The sequence below is a fragment of the Lissotriton helveticus genome, chromosome 9, assembly GCF_964261635.1.
Source record: "Lissotriton helveticus chromosome 9, aLisHel1.1, whole genome shotgun sequence".
Taxonomy (NCBI): Eukaryota; Metazoa; Chordata; class Amphibia; order Caudata; family Salamandridae; genus Lissotriton; species Lissotriton helveticus.
In genome coordinates, this window is record NC_136070.1 from 212,471,303 (window position 1) to 212,488,655 (window position 17,353).

A 17,353-nucleotide genomic window follows, 5' to 3' on the forward strand; every position below is an offset into this window, starting at 1 on the left:
AGTATGCCGAAGTCAATGCAAATGGAAGATGCGTCCAAGTTATAAAGGGCCATTCTTAATTTTGGTCAAAAAAAGACTGGTGGTACACATCCTTGTAACGATGTACAAAAAGCGTCCAGACTATCCGTGTGGTCGCGCCAAACCCGTTGAGGCGGCATGAATTAAATTTAACACTGTATACCACAACGTTGTAAAGTTATTGATCCGGTAAATAGTGGTAACCTAAAGCCACGCTGTGACAATTGCGCAGTAATACTACGACAAAGAGGCACCCAGTAAATGAGCGTGCACACCGAGAGACGTCCACAATGACTAGTATAGCAAGCTCTATTAATTAAAAAAGGTGGACAACTAAATTGTGAAATAGAGGTATAAAATCTGAAGGAAGAGACAAATTTGATCTTTCCCCAACACAGGTCTGAATTGAAAAAAGACGCTAAACCAGCGCTGACTGAAAATTGAAAGAATCTAGCCACGCTGCATCAATGTGTCATAGAACCTTTTATTAAAGGTGAGTGATAACGGGCTACCAATAATAATGGCATCCAGTTTTGTAAAATAACTTAGGGTCTGATATCATGACCAACAGCAGGGAGCTAAGCACACGTATTCTCTCTTTAGGAAATATCACGCCCCTAAACAAAGAACGGTGGCGCCCCTCCAGTAACATCCTCACTATTTGGCTTTCAAAACAGACAGGTAATTTAACAGTCCACATCTCTGATAGAACCTGTATAAAACGGTGCCTGTAATTAAAATCTGACCCCTTATGAGTTTAGTTTTTTTTACTTAAATGTATGTGCGTTCACAGAAATTATTGTGACATCCAATCGAGCAACATCAGAGCTTTGTATCCTTTGAGATACTTTGAAGAATTCACCTCTAATCCAGAAGAGAGGTTGTACCACGTCCTCCAGGTATGCATATTAAGCTGGCCTGACCATCCTCCTCATAACAATGAGTAGTATTTATTACAATGCTCCTCTTCCCTTTGTTACCCTCTCTCCAACTTAAAATCAGGAAGCGATTGAGCATTAAAAACGCCCCACACTGTTATACTGTTATGACTAATGACTATCAATGATTTTAATGTGATCAGCCCAACAGTACTGTAATTAATCCTCGAAAAAAAGAGAATATATGTAAATTAATAATGTAAAGGCCTCCAACTGTATGTTTCCTTTGTATAGAACTGTCTTGTCCTGATGAAGGTGATATCATAATACACCGAAACGCTGCGTCGACAACTTTTGATAAACTGGACACCCACGAATAGTGTGATTTCCTGTATATTTTTGAAAAATCTGATGATGTGTGTTTTTTTTCATGTATAAAGATTAATTTTAATCTTTTTCTCGAACAAAAAAGACGAGGAAACTGTTTTAAACATATGGTTTTATTAATTTTTATATCAAATGTGCATTATCTATGATTGTAAGAACTTTGAATAAAGTGTTTTAAGTATTTTTAAATAAGTATAGTTGGTGAGGTCTTTATGCATGTATGTCTTCATTGTCTAAAGTACTGTGCAACGCAACGACTAATTCGGAAACAGTGGGCTTCCTTGAGAGAGCAGGGTAAAACTGGGTAGAAGCCCAAGAGCTGGTCTTTCTTTGGACCTTTATTTTTTCTTACATAATGATGAGTACACATTTTTTTATGTGCTGACACTTTTCTACAGAGCTGGTGACAGTGCGTACTCTGCCTGTGCCGGGAGGTATTGGAGGACGTTGCTGCGCTGCAGGCCTGACGGCCGATGCCATTAACTGTGATTGGTTGTGAGGGGTCCCCATAATTGCCTTATGCATTGGCATGATTATTTGGGCCACGTGGCTGCCCTGCATTCCAGTTGGGGCTGATCGATCCCAAAGGCTACAGATCCAAGCATGAAAATACCTGGGCTGCTATCATGCACTGAAGTGCATTTACTTTACTTTGCCAGTAGTACTTTTTCCACAGCACCGTCCTCTTCATTGGTAGTTAATTCCTGGTGGTGTCTCCTGTTGCTGTTGTACTGCTGACCTGAGGTGGGCACACTACTTTGGTCAAGGGCTCTGGGGTCTGGATACCTACTTCCACTAGTGGCGTTGTATTGTTGTGAGCTTCCTTTTTAAAATATGTTTCCTTCCTCAAATTACACCTGCTCGCTTGTCTTTGACACATCTAAAACCCCTCAGGCAGAGTAAGTGATGATCCCCGTGGTGACCTCCCAGGGCCCTCTGGGGTGGATGCCCCTCATTTGGATGGTGCCAAGGCCATAGTTGCGGAGTTATGAGCTGGCTTTAAGTCGTTTTGACAAGCTGACTGCTCGACTGGAGGACATGCATAGCCAACTTGAGCCACATGAGACATGCATTGGTGCCACCAAGCAGTGATTGCCCGATCTGGAAGATGCTAACCCTGCACAGCCAAAAGACTTGAAAGAGCCGAACTACTCCTCAAGACAGACGCTGCCAAAGTAGAAGATTTAGAGGCATATTTGCAGTGGAATATTAATTGCATAGCCGGCTTACCTGAAACCACCAAAACAGGCCCTATTAGCACATATGTTGAGTGTTTACTTGAGGACCTTTTATGTCAGGGAGGCATTCTCGTACACATTTGCAGTGGAGCGGGCCCACAGCTCACTGAACCTGCGACTGGTGCCTGACATACCCCCTCGATTGTTAATTGCCAAGCTCCTCAATTACCATGCCCGAGATGAAGTTCTTCGCCTCGCTCATGGCAAAGGGCCTATCCAATATCAGGGCATTTTTCCAGACTTTACCCCTCTTTTACAGCATGTGCACCACATACTCAGATATATTAAGGGCACAATCCAGAAATCGAATGTAAGTTATGCTATGTTGGACCAGGCGCCGCTTCGCATTCAGATTAATGGAAAATTACATGTCTTTGATTCGCCTACTAAGGCCAGAAACTTCTGGAAGTGTCATCGGGCTGGATCTGGATCCTCTACTGGTGGGGGAGTGGCTACTTCCCCCCATTTAGACCGAGCAGACCTATAAAGATTCCTTGGTACTCAATTGAATGTAAACTGCCCCTCCTGCTGACTGTCACCACTCTGGCCTCCTACTTCCTATTTACATTAAGCTAGAACTTCATCCACAGACTGCAAGACTTGCAGTCCTAACAGGGCTGTACACATTCTCATTAAGGTTATGGAATTCAGGCGGTCTCCACTGAGTGTTGCCTCCGCACAAGGACTATTCATATTGTTTGAACTAATTGATTGTTGTTTGGGAAGCGATGGGATTCACCGGATACTACTTGTTTGCTATCCGATGTGGAGTATGTGCGTTATTTTTTGCTATGTTATTTGCTGTTACTCTATACAGGGTATTGATTATACAGTTAGCTATGCATATTTCTTTTCTACACATTCACACATGTTCATACAGTTACCCGTGGTTTAGATGACACTGCCATTTAAGGGGTCAGGGGTGCTAACCTTGAAATGTATGATGTGGAACCTTAGAGGGCTAGCTAACCCAGAAAATGGACAACAGGTCCTGTCCTGCCTTACCAGACAAGCCGTTCAGTTGGCATTTCTGCAGGAGACCCATTATGCCCTTAACTCTTCCAATTGGTTTGCATCACACTGAGAGAACAACCATTTATTTGCATCTTACAGTATCCTTGGTACTCAATTGAATGTATACTGCCCCTCCTGCTGACTGTCACCACTCTGGCCTCCTACTTCCTCCTACTTCCTATGTACATTAAGCCTGTGCTGTAATTTGACAGCGATTAGGTTGAGCATTAGCAGAAGACATCTTAGTTCTAGCCGTTATCTTGACATTTAGCAGACTCCATTTTGTGTTCATGGCAGCCATTTTGTCTGCTACATGCTGCCTCGTACCGACCATGTGCTTTGTCCTATCTTCCTGTTCATGGTGCTTGAATTTGCCCAGCAACAAGCTATATTTAGCATCCCCCACTTTGCCGCTGTCCGTTAGGGTTCACATCTGGTAGTGATTAGTTCCCAAGACTGTTAGCTCCTCCCACTGATCGATTGTACCTTTCGATATTACCTTATATGTACATAAAATGTGCTCTTGTACTCTGTACCGCCTTCTTTTGAGCCCCTGTGCGGGTATAAATAAACCATGCTTTCTTAGCTCGTGGTGCTACTTCTTGCAATACCGAAGGGCACTGTTTGAACCGTAGCACCACCTCATGAGGTGTAATAAATGTTACGTTTTCCATTCCAGTTTCTGTGCCAACTTCTTTCTATTGGTCTGAGGACTTCGTGCAGAGAAGGGCAAACCCCTTGCACTAGCGGGTCTGGCTACGGCCTGCGCGACAAATTGGCGGCCGACACGTGGGGCCCATCGGCGACTCAGATGCCCGAAGGATTGGTTGTGACGAAGGTTTGGAACCTCGCTGAGGACGCGATCGCTGCCAGAAGAGACCCGAGTCTTGGCACCCAAGGTGTTTCTTCCCTTCTTTCCGATCTGACCATCCAGGTGGCGCCGGTCTTCGACTGAGATCTCTTCTGTTGGTCCGCCGTGCAGTGACCGTTTGGTCGAATTTAGAACTTGGAATCTGGACATATTTGTATTTGGAAAAGACTAGTCTAATTTGTATTTAGAAATTGGTATATATATGTGTTGCAACCCATATAGGCAGTCAATGTGTAGATTTCTCTTCAATGATTTGAATTTGAACGGCGCAACGTACTAAAGGTACTTTAAGTGCTACTTTGTGTATAATACTTCATATATTGCATTATTTCTGGCATGCCTGCTTTTAGCGCATTTCGAAGGTTGTGTTGCTTTTGTAATGGTACTAGCCTCCGATTGGAGGAATCACAGCCGGCTCCCCCAGAGGGGACGCCTAATAGAGACATGTATGTCAAGTTTGGTCTTTCTGCCATAATGTACAGCACGTTGTGGCATAAATATACCAAAAAGGATCCTGAATTACGTTGGCCAATGCATGGGTCATTTGATGCACGGAAGATTGAGTATGTGGAGCAATGTATGTTTGAGCGGGAATCTAGACGTGATATGTTTGAATGCGTGCGTATGTGGGAGAAAGAAGTGCGACAACAAGCGAAACGTGAGCAAGCGTTGATTGAGAAAGAGCAGCGAAAGAATGTGTATGAGAAAGCGTTGGAGTTGAGAACGAAAGAAGTGAAAGAATTGAAAGAGAGAGAGGAGAAAGAACATAGGTTGCAGTTATCTGGCCAATATCCTGTCCGACAGCCTCTCTATCCTGTCCTTAATAAACCGCAAGATGATTTTTTGTTATTAGATCGACCTCCACCTCTGTATGCCGTTCCGTCCGCTCCGGTCGAAGCCGATGAGGATTCTGACGCAGATCAACGAACAGCGCGGGACACGCGATCCATGTTGTCTGCTCAGCGTGCGGGTGAGATCAGACAAGTTACTCGTAAAGCCTTACGTGGCACTGACTCTGCTCCTGAACTTTTAGCTAGTATGAAGGATTGGTCGGAGAAGGAGCAGATATATTTTACTGAGACATTTGCTTCAGAAGTTGTAGAATTCTTTCGGAAATTCTCTCCAAAAATAGAACCTGATGATGTAGCAGTTGATTGTAAAAACATTCGTGATGGTCTTTTTCTTTTCTCTCAGGTGGCTGACATGGTTAGACGGTTGGTTAAATTACGAACTGAGGCGGCTCACTTGAAGGAGAAGAAAAAGCTAACAGACGCAGCCGTGCAGTCCAATCCGTCCGGAGTGTAGCAGTCTTCTATCTTCGGAACAGATAAGATAATACCAGTCGATATGAGACCTATGCGAGAAGCCGCACCCTTGTATGTTCCTCCTAAAGGAACGGGTGACAGTGATGATAAAAATTCTGCTGATGCTAAAGGGTATTTAGTTTATAATTGGGTGTACACTCCTTGGAATAGAGCAGATGTAATGGCGCTTAAAGCATCATTACCTGATCCGCGTAAAAATCCAGCCGCTTTCTATGAGGAAGTTGAAGGTGCAATAAATTCCTGTACCATGACCCTATCTGATATAAATTTATTTTTCGGCTTAATCTTACCGCCAGATATGTGGTGGAATGTTCGTAAAATCGATGATCGGGCTATTCTTGGTGCCGAATGGAAGGATTTAGAACAATTGGATGTGGATAGGGAGCCCGCTAAAAAGCCACACAAGTTAATATTAGATCTCCCTGCAGCAATATTAACTAAGCTTAAAACAGTTATTCCCCCTAAAAAGATAGATTGGACTGTTTTAGCATTGTGTAAACAAAAGGTAGAGGAATCGGTTTCTGATTTCTTTACACGCTTTGAGGAAGCTTTTCATGATTTTAGCGGTCAGTCTTTGACGGATGATACAGGCAGACTTCTGTTTGTCGATAAATATGTTACAAATCTGTTACCAGGGATAGCTAGCCGCTTAAAAGCCAGTGAAAGTTCTTGGACTACATCTTCCCCAGCATCTGTTTTGACAATGGCTCAATATTATGAGCGTCAAGAATTAGAAGCAAAAGGTAACAAAGAAAAGAAATCTAAAGATTTAAAAACAAAAGTTATGTTAGCCCAAGTCTATGGTCCGCCCTCTAGAGGCTACGATAGAGGCTATGATAGAGGCTACGATAGAGGCGGACATGGATCTTTCAATCCTCCCTATACTCGTACGAATCTGTCTATTAATCAATGTGCGTATTCTAAGAAATTTGGTCATTGGATGGCTGATTGCCCAGTGTTGCGTGCCCAACATAATTCACGAGGGCGGGGACAAATGAGAAATCGTTCAGGTTTTTCAGGGCTTGGGAAAATACGAATGATCGTGCTCGGTTTGATACTAATGTGCAAACACAGGATGGGCTAAATGTTTTTGATAGACGGAATCAATATCAAATGTCTGATTATGTTCAGCCTGACCTTTATGATTCTGTTCAAGCATAGGATTGCCTAGGATGGGGTAAGGAATCAGTTGAAGTTCCAGTAGATCAAGCGGGTCCCTATGTTACAGCACATGTTTTGGGTTCTCCTGATCGGTTTCTGGTTGATACAGGAGCTACTCGTATCGCCTTGTCCAAACATTTGGTTCCAAGGGCTCCCCTGTCTGGCGTAACTATTACTTCAATAGGTTTCGATGGAACACCTCCCCTTAGCCCATTGTCACAACCACTTGCATTTCATTTTTTTTTTAAAACAAATTTTATTGAATTTTCGTTTCAGAGGTAATACAGTTGTTTCACTTCACCGTTAAATGCACGATGCAATTATACCGCTCGAGCCATAAATGGAAATACAAGGAAACATTACATCATCTTTCGGCTAGGCAGTGGTAGCCCTTGCGCTGTCAGCGCGCAGTGCATAGTCTTGTTTGAGTCAGGTGTCCTAATTCCGTTGCCGAATAGCATAGTGCCGCGGGACTCAAGCCACTTAACACACGTTCTTCCTAAACACAGTCGTCTTCCATTCAATAAAGCAGGTAACAAAACATCCAACTCCCCTTCACTCCCACCCTCCCCGCTAACAGACTCGCACCCATCCCCCCGCAATCCGTCCACAACCACTTGCATTTCATGTCGATAAATTTAGTGCTCCATGTCCGTTTTTGCTTTCCCCAAACACGTCAGACAATATTGTGGGTCTTGATATGCTGAAGTATTTCAGAGCCACAATCCGATGTTCTTCTGAAGGAGTGCCTGTCATTTTGAATGACAATCATTCCAAGCCTGAAGAGTTTGTCTTGTTAAAGAGGATATTGCATTGGCTTCACTTCCTAAAACTTTGTGGGCTAACTCAGACACTGATGTGGGTCAAATGGTTATCCCACCAGTACATATTAGTGTTAAGGAGGGAGCTGTGTTACCTCGCTTGCCTCAATATAGGATTTCACAGGAGGGTGAAGAAGCACTCATACGAATTGTACATGATCTTATCCAAGTTGGGGTTGTTGAAGAAGTTCCATTTAATGTTTGCAATAGCCCGATTCTTCCAATTCTGAAAAGAGATACTGACAATCGAGTTTACAGATTTATCATAGACTTGAGAGAGGTAAATAAGATTGTTGTACCGCAGTACCCTGTGGTTTCTGACATCACAACACTTCTTACTTTGGTCTCCCGACTGCTACTACGTTTTCTGTAATAGACTTGAAGAATTCTTTCTCTTCGATCCCTATTCATCCTGACAGCCGAATCTTGTTCGGTTTCACTTTGAATAATCGATCATATAGATTTTGTAGAATTCCTCAAGGCTCTACGGAGAGTCTGAGTATTTACAGTCAAGCATTAAAAAGAGAACTTGATTAGTTTGTGTTGCCTGAATGTGTGGCTCTCATACAATATGTCGATGACATCTTGCTGGCAGCCGACACCCCAGAGCAATGTGAAAAGTGTACTCTGTCTTTGCTTTCTTTTCTTGCTTCCCATCATCATAAAGTGTCACGAAAGAAGTTGCAATATTGTAGACCAAAGGTAACCTACTTAGGTCACCTTTTGTCTAAGGAGGGACGTGCATTGACATCAGATCGTATACAAACAATTTTAGATACTCCAGTACCTACTACACAGAAAGGAGTACGTGCATTTCCTGGTCTTACCTCCTTTTGCAGGCAATGGATTTTGGGGTTTTCACACATTGTTAAACCTCTGTTAGCACTTTTGACAAAAGACACTCCCGTACCCCTTCCATGGACAGATGAATGTGAAAATCCTTTTCGACAGTTATGACAAGCCCTTTGTTCAGCACTAGTGTTAGGTACACCAGATTACACAAAGCCTTTTACACTTTACGTGCATGAGAAAGATGGATGTGCATTGTCAGTTTTAGTCCAGTTACATGGTGATAAGCAACATCCCTGTGCTTATTTTTCAGCAGTTCTTGTTCCTGTTGCTCGAGCATTACCTGAGTGTTTTCGCTCAGTTGCGGCAACGGCTGTGTCAATACGACAGAGTGGAGGAATAGTTTTGTCACATAAGCTATTAGTGTTGGTACCCCATGCGGTTGATGCCCTTCTGAATCGAAAAAAGACGCAGCACTTAACTAGCGCTCGTCTGACAGGATATGAACTGACATTGCTAGCTCCTTTACATTGAATAGATGTGCAACTCTAAACCCAGCTACTTTGTTGCCGTATCCGGTGACTCAGCCTCAGTCACAAGAAACGCATGATTGTATATTCCTGCCTAAGGAACAGACAAAGGGTCGCATTGATTTGCAAGATACGCCCCTTCCAGATGTGGATGGTGAATTGTGGGTTGACAGGTCTTGTTTGAAATTACCAGATGGTACGACCTCAGCCGCATATGCAATCACTACGCTTGAAACAATAGTGGAGACAGCTCGCATACCATAGAAATCGGCTCAAGCAGCTGAATTGATAGCTTTGACACGAGCATGTGAGCTTAGTACTGATTTGTGTGTGAACATTTATACAGATAGCCGCTATGCTTTTGGAGTAGCGCATGATTTTAGGCTACTCTGGAAGGAAAGAGGCGTTCCTACATCTCACGGAATGCAAATAATGCACAGAGACTTAGTGCATAACCTTTTGATTGCATGGACATGCTCAAAGAAAGTAGCCATAGTGAAGTGTAGTGCGCACAAGAAAGTGACAGATAAGATTGGACAAGGTAATGCCTTTGCAGATCACGTGGCACGTGAAACTGTGATGCAAAGAAGCACTACTCCCATGCATGTAGTGAAGTCACAAGCTGAGAGATGGCATGATGCTAGACAAGAAGTACGAGAGATACAGAAAACTGCTTCTGTAAAAGAACGTGAACAATGGTCTGAAGAAGGAGAGTTAGATGATGAAGGTTGCTGGCGGAATAAGCAGATGGATAGATGGAAGCTGCCTGTACCTTTCGTACAACCTATGGTTCAGATGGCACATGGACTAGGACATGTTGGAGCTTTAGCAATAACGAAAATGCTTACGCAAGTTTGGGAGCATCCAGAAATTGCTAGCACAGCTAAGAGAGTAGTACAGTCTTGCTTGATCTGTTTACAATATAATCCTGGAAAAGGAACGCGAGTTCCAGCTGGAGGTTTTGCTACACCAACTGCACCTTTTGAAGTCTTGCAAATGGATTACATCCAACTTGAGCGTTGTAATAATTTAAAGTATGTTCTAGTGGTGGTTTGTGCCTTCAGTAAATGGATTGAGGTGTACCCCACAAAGGACAATACTGCTATTACTACTGCTAAGGTATTATTGAAGGAATTCTTTCCGCGATTTGGTGTATGCAGACTCCTATGGAATGATAACGGACCTCATTTTGTTGGGGAAGTTATCAAGTATGTCTTGAAGGGATTAGGAATTAAACAGAAGTTCCATGCAGTGTTCCATACACAATCAGCAGGATTGGTGGAAAGGTATAATGCTACTCTGAAGCTGAAAATAGCGAAAATTCAAGCTTCTACACACTTGACTTGGGCATTGGCATTGTTGTCTATCAGATCAGAACCACATTCTAGAACGGGTCTCACCCCGTATGAAGTGGTATTTGGACGACCAATAAATATCTGGGGAGTTCCAAAACCAAGTTCTGTGTATGATGTACCTTGTGTCTTGATGAATGACTATTTGGCACAGTTAACCGACAGTTTGGTTTCTATTCATCAACAGGTTCGAGAAGCACTTCCTGACAGATCTACAGGTGAAGGCCATGAACTCCGTCCTGGTGACCTGGTGATGATCAAAACGTTCGAGAGGTCAAGCAGCTTAGAGCCGAGATGGCGTGGACCAGAACAGGTGCTCCTCGCCACGAGAACAGCGGTTAGAGTCACCAACAAGAAAAACTGGGTGCATAGTACCCATTGTCGAAAAGTATCGTCGACCTTGGTGGAACCTGCTGTGCTGACTGATCATCGAGAGATTTTGACCACGGAGAAAGGCCCTGCTGTATCACCTGATGAATCTGCGGAGTTCTTCCCGGACCAGACGATCCCTGGAGCAGCGCGATACAACTTGAGACCGAGGAAAGAATCTACAGGTTTTTTTTGAGTGAGACAGGTTGAGCAACCGCCCTGGGTAGTGGAAACGGACTGTCGATATGACAAGGGAGGGGGATCAGCCCTGTGTAGTGTAGTGACACCTGTCTTGATCTGCGGTGAAGAAAACAACATCTACCCACGGGAGAAGAACTCCTACGACTATTTTTGTTTTGTTCTGTTTTTAGAGAAAGTTGATTTTTGTTGCTATGATGAATAATAAGAAGAAGATTTTAGGAGTTAAGGGTGTTTTTGCTGTTTTGACAATTATAGCAGTAATCACCTGGTTTGTTGAAATGATGGCTCCTGCTCATGAGTTTTTTGTGGTTACTACTACTCCAGTCCCAGAAGAACACCAGCATTTCACTCTTCCGTATCATGAGTAGAAGCACCGAGAATCTTATCTTAGTAACACGTTTGTTCAGATGCTTCACCACACTCACAATGCTACGAATACTACTAATTGTTGGGTATGTGATATGCTTCCAGCGCATCAAAAGAAAGGAGGAACACCTGTTATTCCACTTCCTTTCTCGCATATTGGTTCTTGTCGAGCTTGGTACACTCTTTTGTTTGCAACTAGAAAACCTACAGTAGGTGGACTTCTATTCCATTTGAATAAGGAGTTTTATCAGGACAAAGATGGGTATCCTCAAGCAAATGGAACTATATGGGAATGGGAACGAATACCGACCGGACAATGTTTCTACGCCATATGTTTTCACCCACACGAGAGACTTTGCCACAAGTAACCAATCTGTAATTACTGTTACAAGGACTAAAGCAGACTTATGTGTACAAAGTACTGGGCGAATCCCAGTTGGAATTAGTGATTGTGTTACTGTATTAAATATAGATGGAATGAACAATAGTTCCTTCTTAGCTTCGCATTACACATATCTAGTATGTGGAAATCATGGATATCATAGGCTACCAGTTGGGTGGTCAGGTGCATGTTATGTTTCTTTTTTGTTACCTCCTGTTTTCCTAGCATCTGCATCATACCATCGAGATTTTAAACTGTTTAGGAACATTTCAATAAATCGTTACAAAAGGACAATAAGTACTGATGAAGTGGACCAGACAGACACTAGTCTACAGCAATATGTTGATTTTAATTTGAGCCTATTTTCTTTTGGGGGCGCTGCATTAAACAGCAAAAAGGTGCGACGATTGACTAGAGTTGTGGAAGCTTTCACTAATGAAACTGCTATAGCGCTTGGAAATATCACTGAAGAATTACAAGTTGCCATAATTGTAGCCCTCCAAAATAGGATGGTATTAGATGTGATGTTAGCCGATAGAGGTGGTGCATGTAAAGTTATCGGTAGTAGTTGTGTTTTCATTCCTGATAATTCACCCGCAGTATATGATGCAATTTTTAAACTGCATAAGATAGCTACAGACATTCATACTAAGAATGGCACTTGGACTTTTGCCAGATGGGTTTGGGCTTTAGTCTCTGCCTGGGGTTGGAAATTACTGACTGTTCTCTGTATTGCAATTGCAGTGATTTTCACCTGTTGTATGATTATCCATTGTGGCCCAATGCTATGTTCTATGTGCATAACTGCTTGTAATAGTGTAAAAAACAAGGACCCCCTGGTAAATTATGATAATCTAAAGAACAGGGAAATAAATCATGTGTACAGTACCATAACAAATATTATTGAAACTGGGAGACATTAATATATCGAACACCAAAACATCGCAATTAGAAAAAATATATTTCTGTTTATTAATAATTGGTATTATTGGTCGGGATTAAAAAACATATAATAACTATACAAGTTGAAACAATTGTGACCAAAAAATAGACAATAATCATAATACACAATTAATTTAAGCAAAAAAACCTAAGCATATCAATATCAATATCAAATGACAATAAAATTATATCACACAATTCTTGAGTATTAAAACAACCAATAAACCAAAAGGGAAAAAGGAGTTAACTAAAAGGTGGCAGTTTGTATTTTCTCGACGCGCGTTTCGGCATTTAGACCAACGCCTTCATCAGGAGCCACATAAACATATCTGCAAAAAATAAATTAACATAAAATACAATCAATTAATTACATTAACATTTTAATTCCTAAAATTCTTTTCTCCCCCCATTTTCTTTCTAAACCGTTTTAGTGTTCGACTAGTATTCTGGAATGGGATTACTAATTCTCATTTCCTTCTCATTTTACATATAAAAAACATTCTCGTCTCCCATTTGATTCATAGCATATAGTATTCATGGAACAAGGTTTATATACATATATTTGAGCAGTTGCAAACCCTTGACTTTGTACATAAGGAAATTTTGGTATACTCTCATTAGCAAGTATACCATATCTGTAGTGTAGATCGTTTCCGGACTGATTAGCCATATAGATTTGTAGGGAACAGTATGACTTCTGATATCTTATTATAAAATCAAGACATATATTTATCATGAATCAATTATTTAATAAAGGGGAGTTGGGGGTGAGGTTTTATATTCTACTCCCTAGGATGACAAGGTCGCATTGTTTTAGTCTTGCATTTATTCTAGCATGACCGCTAAAATCTACTCACCTAATCTTCTGATTAAGAGTGTCAGCAATCTTGTTATCAGATGTCGGCTACCAGAGTGGACATCAAGATTCACACGTGCACTACACTGAAAATTATATCCTGGATAAACAAACATACAGACTGTCAGATTATTGAAGAGGAGCGGTATGGCTCACTACTATAAGGAAACCTAACCGATATTATTGCCTATATAGCAACCGACATGCTCACCTAATAGTGTATGCCGGGAATCCTACTGTCACGTGATATGTAACCAAATTCCGGGTAACACTCGTTTTCAATAAAATTCGAAACTTGATTCAACTGATAATATTCATTTTCGGCAAACCTATAGATGTAGAGCATAAACCCACAGTGGGAGATTAAACATTATTCATTACTAACTGCAATTTATGTAACTAAGCCTATTAGATGTGGATTCATAATACATAGAAGAATGACACTTACTAAATAACTGCGTCTAGAATCTTTGTCTTAGTTCAAAACTGTATTCAACTGCTAATTTTCCTTGTCGGCAATCCTAAGGGTATAGAACACAAACCCATGGTAGGGAGGTCAAGTATTGCTCGTAGCTAAAAACGACCTGCACAACTAAAGCTATTCAACACGGGTTTATTAAGTACGAAGGGTTAACACTTACTCACTAAACACGTATAAAGCTTTTATCTTTTCCACCCGCACGTTAGTAATTCATGTCAGGGGATGTTAACGGTCGTTTCTTCTTGGACTCTCGATCGGATTCCCGCCTTATATTTCATATATATCTGCGTTAAAAATAACGAGAGATGATCAGTGTTTATCTGGGTGTGGGTTTTCCCTAAGAAAACAATTATAATTAACTTTCATGTAATTTAAAATTGCCCAATATCGTCACGCTCTCTAAGTCTCTTTCTTACCGGTGATAAACAGTAGAACTAAGACGGCTATGCTCAGCGTCTGTTGATGGAAGACGGCCGAAATCGCCGGTGCGGTCCTGGAAGCTGGCGTCCTACGACCGTTGGAAGGATATCAACAGTGACAATCGCCAACTTCCTATAAAGCTACTCTATGGTTGGTCACATGATTGACTGTCTAGGGATCTTAAAGCGCCGGTACATAACAATTAGCGATTCCGGGACGGATCGTGCTCAGAAGTTGTAATTATTTATACTCATCGTTTAGAGACTAACGTTACTGCCGCTGCGTAGCTATTTAGTAACAGCATTGCCCGGATACTCTTGGCGGCAATGGTGAAAAATAGAAGAATAAGCTGAATATGTTCACCCATTGTGTATTGCATCCGGCCAATATATAGATGTCAACAAAGGGACGTCTATATTAAATAAATATAGTCCAGTATCCTATCGACCAGCTATATGATGCCCTGCTCCTGATTAATAAAGTCCTAGTTCACAGTAATGATCGCCCTTGAACTATAACTAGTACGAGAGGGTTTATTGTTCATAATTAAATCAAAGTAACGAGGCGTAGGTCCCAACATTACTAATTAAATATGTTCAGAATATCGCGTTTTCCCAAGGAAGATCATTATTTAATCCCATTTTAAATGTATTAAGGACAAATATCCAGTAGACTTCTCTCTTCTTCCTAATGGCGCATCCTCCCTTGTTATCTGGAGTTTTTATTTTTTCTAGGATGCGCCATTGGAAATCTTCTGGACCATGGTTCTTTTCCAAGAAATGTTTCACTAGGGGGGCTGTTAATTTCTTAGTCCTAATAGCTGATCTGTGTTCAGATAAACGTACCTGGATGGATCTACAGGTTTCTCCAACATATCCAAGGCCACAATTGCATGAGATAAAATAAACCACATTCGACGTTTTACAATTCCAGATATCGTTAGCCTTGGAGGAAAAACCGTTATGTGTGAATTCTAATCCTCCAATGATATTCTTACATGATTTACAAGAGGAACATGGAAATGTTCCTCGTACTGGAACATCATTGAGTAGAGATCTTTGACTGGATCTATTCTTAGTCAATGTCGTCCCAAATCTTGAATGTACAATTTTGTCCTTTAGGTTTTTGTTTCTTTTATGCGCAAACATAGGTTTAGGAAGACTATTCTCTGAATTCTCTGAATTAGGGTTACAGTTCAATATATGCCAGCTAGCATTGATAATTTGCCTTACCCGTTCATTCATGGTAGAATGGGTGGTGATGCAGACGAGTTGGTCTTTAGGAGGCATGGCTTTGGGTGTTAACAGGGCCTCGCGGTCATAGAAGCGGGCTCGCTTGTATGAACTCCTCACAAGTCGGTGGGGATATCCGCGTTCCAAGAACTTTTTCCTCATTATAGTAGCCTGCCTATCATAATCTGCGAGATTCGTACAATTTCTACGCACCCTGAGGAATTGGGAAAAGGGGATGCTTTCACGTTGGCTCTTCGGGTGAAAGCTGCTGAAATGAAGCAAGGTGTTGCGAGCTGTGGGTTTTGTAAACAAATCTACTTCTAATTTCGAATCCTTTTCTCTTATTATCAAATCAAGAAATTCAACCTGATCTGTACTATACTGAGCAGTGAATTTTAGGTTATCGTCAGTAAGATTAATCCATTCCAAGAATTCCAATAAAGAATCTTTCCCATTGGTCCAGATAAAAAAGATGTCGTCTATGTATCTAGACCAATGGGAAACGGATTCAAAAAAGGGTGCCAGTTCGTTGTAGATGAACCTTTCCTCAAACGCGGACATATATATGTTCGCTATCGAGGGGGCTACCGAGGCACCCATGCTTACTCCTCTGATTTGGCGATAGAGCAGATCTCCAAACTCGATTATATTGTCTGTCAACACAATAAGAAGACAGTCAATAAGAAATGTTTTAGGGCACGCTATATCATGCTTGTCAATAAACAAGTCAGTTCTTCTAATCGCTTCATCTAGAGGAATATTACTATAGAGAGCCTCGATGTCCATGGTGACCATTATGTCTCTATGTGATATAAATTCTAGATTTTCAACTTTATTGATCATATGTCCAGAGTCTCTGACATAGGATCGAATTCCTGGTATGGAGGGTCTCAAGAAGTGGTCAATGAATTTCGACAAGGCCTCAGTGGGGGTCCCGATCGTCGATACAATGGGTCTGTAGGGGGGATTTTCTGTGCTCTTGTGAATCTTAGGTAATCCGTAGATACACGCTGTTTTGTTCTTATTTGTATTCAAGAATTCATGTTCTTTCAAATTAATATCTCCTTTGCTGAGTGCTTCATTAGTTAGACGTTTGATCTTTTTAATGATGTCATTCAATGGATTAGTCCTAATTTTTATATAGGTGGAATTATCATCTAACATTGTAATCATGTTGCTCTCATATTTGTCTGAATCAAGCACTACGATACCTCCTCCTTTATCACACCCTTTGACAACCAATTTATTATGCAACTGCTCAAATATATGAATATAAACCTTGTTCCATGAATACTATATGCTATGAATCAAATGGGAGACGAGAATGTTTTTATGTGTAAAATGAGAAGGAAATGAGAATTAGTAATCCCATTCCAGAATACTAGTCGAACACTAAAACGGTTTAGAAAGAAAATGGGGGGAGAAAAGAATTTTAGGAATTAAAATGTTAATGTAATTAATTGATTGTATTTTATGTTAATTTATTTTTTGCAGATATGTTTATGTGGCTCCTGATGAAGGCGTTGGTCTAAACGCCGAAACGCGCGTCGAGAAAATACAAACTGCCACCTTTTAGTTAACTCCTTTTTCCCTTTTGGTTTATTGGTTGTTTTAATACTCAAGAATTGTGTGATATAATTTTATTGTCATTTGATATTGATATGCTTAGGTTTTTTTGCTTAAATTAATTGTGTATTATGATTATTGTCTATTTTTTGGT

The 17,353-nt window shown here is 41.2% G+C and overlaps 1 long non-coding RNA gene across 2 annotated transcripts in view; it reads right to left on the reverse strand.

Moving 5' to 3' along the window:
* Positions 1-17,353, reverse strand: part of LOC144782691 (uncharacterized) — a 564,841-nt gene that overhangs the window by 534,049 nt on the left and 13,439 nt on the right. The gene's annotated exons all lie outside the window — the stretch shown is intronic.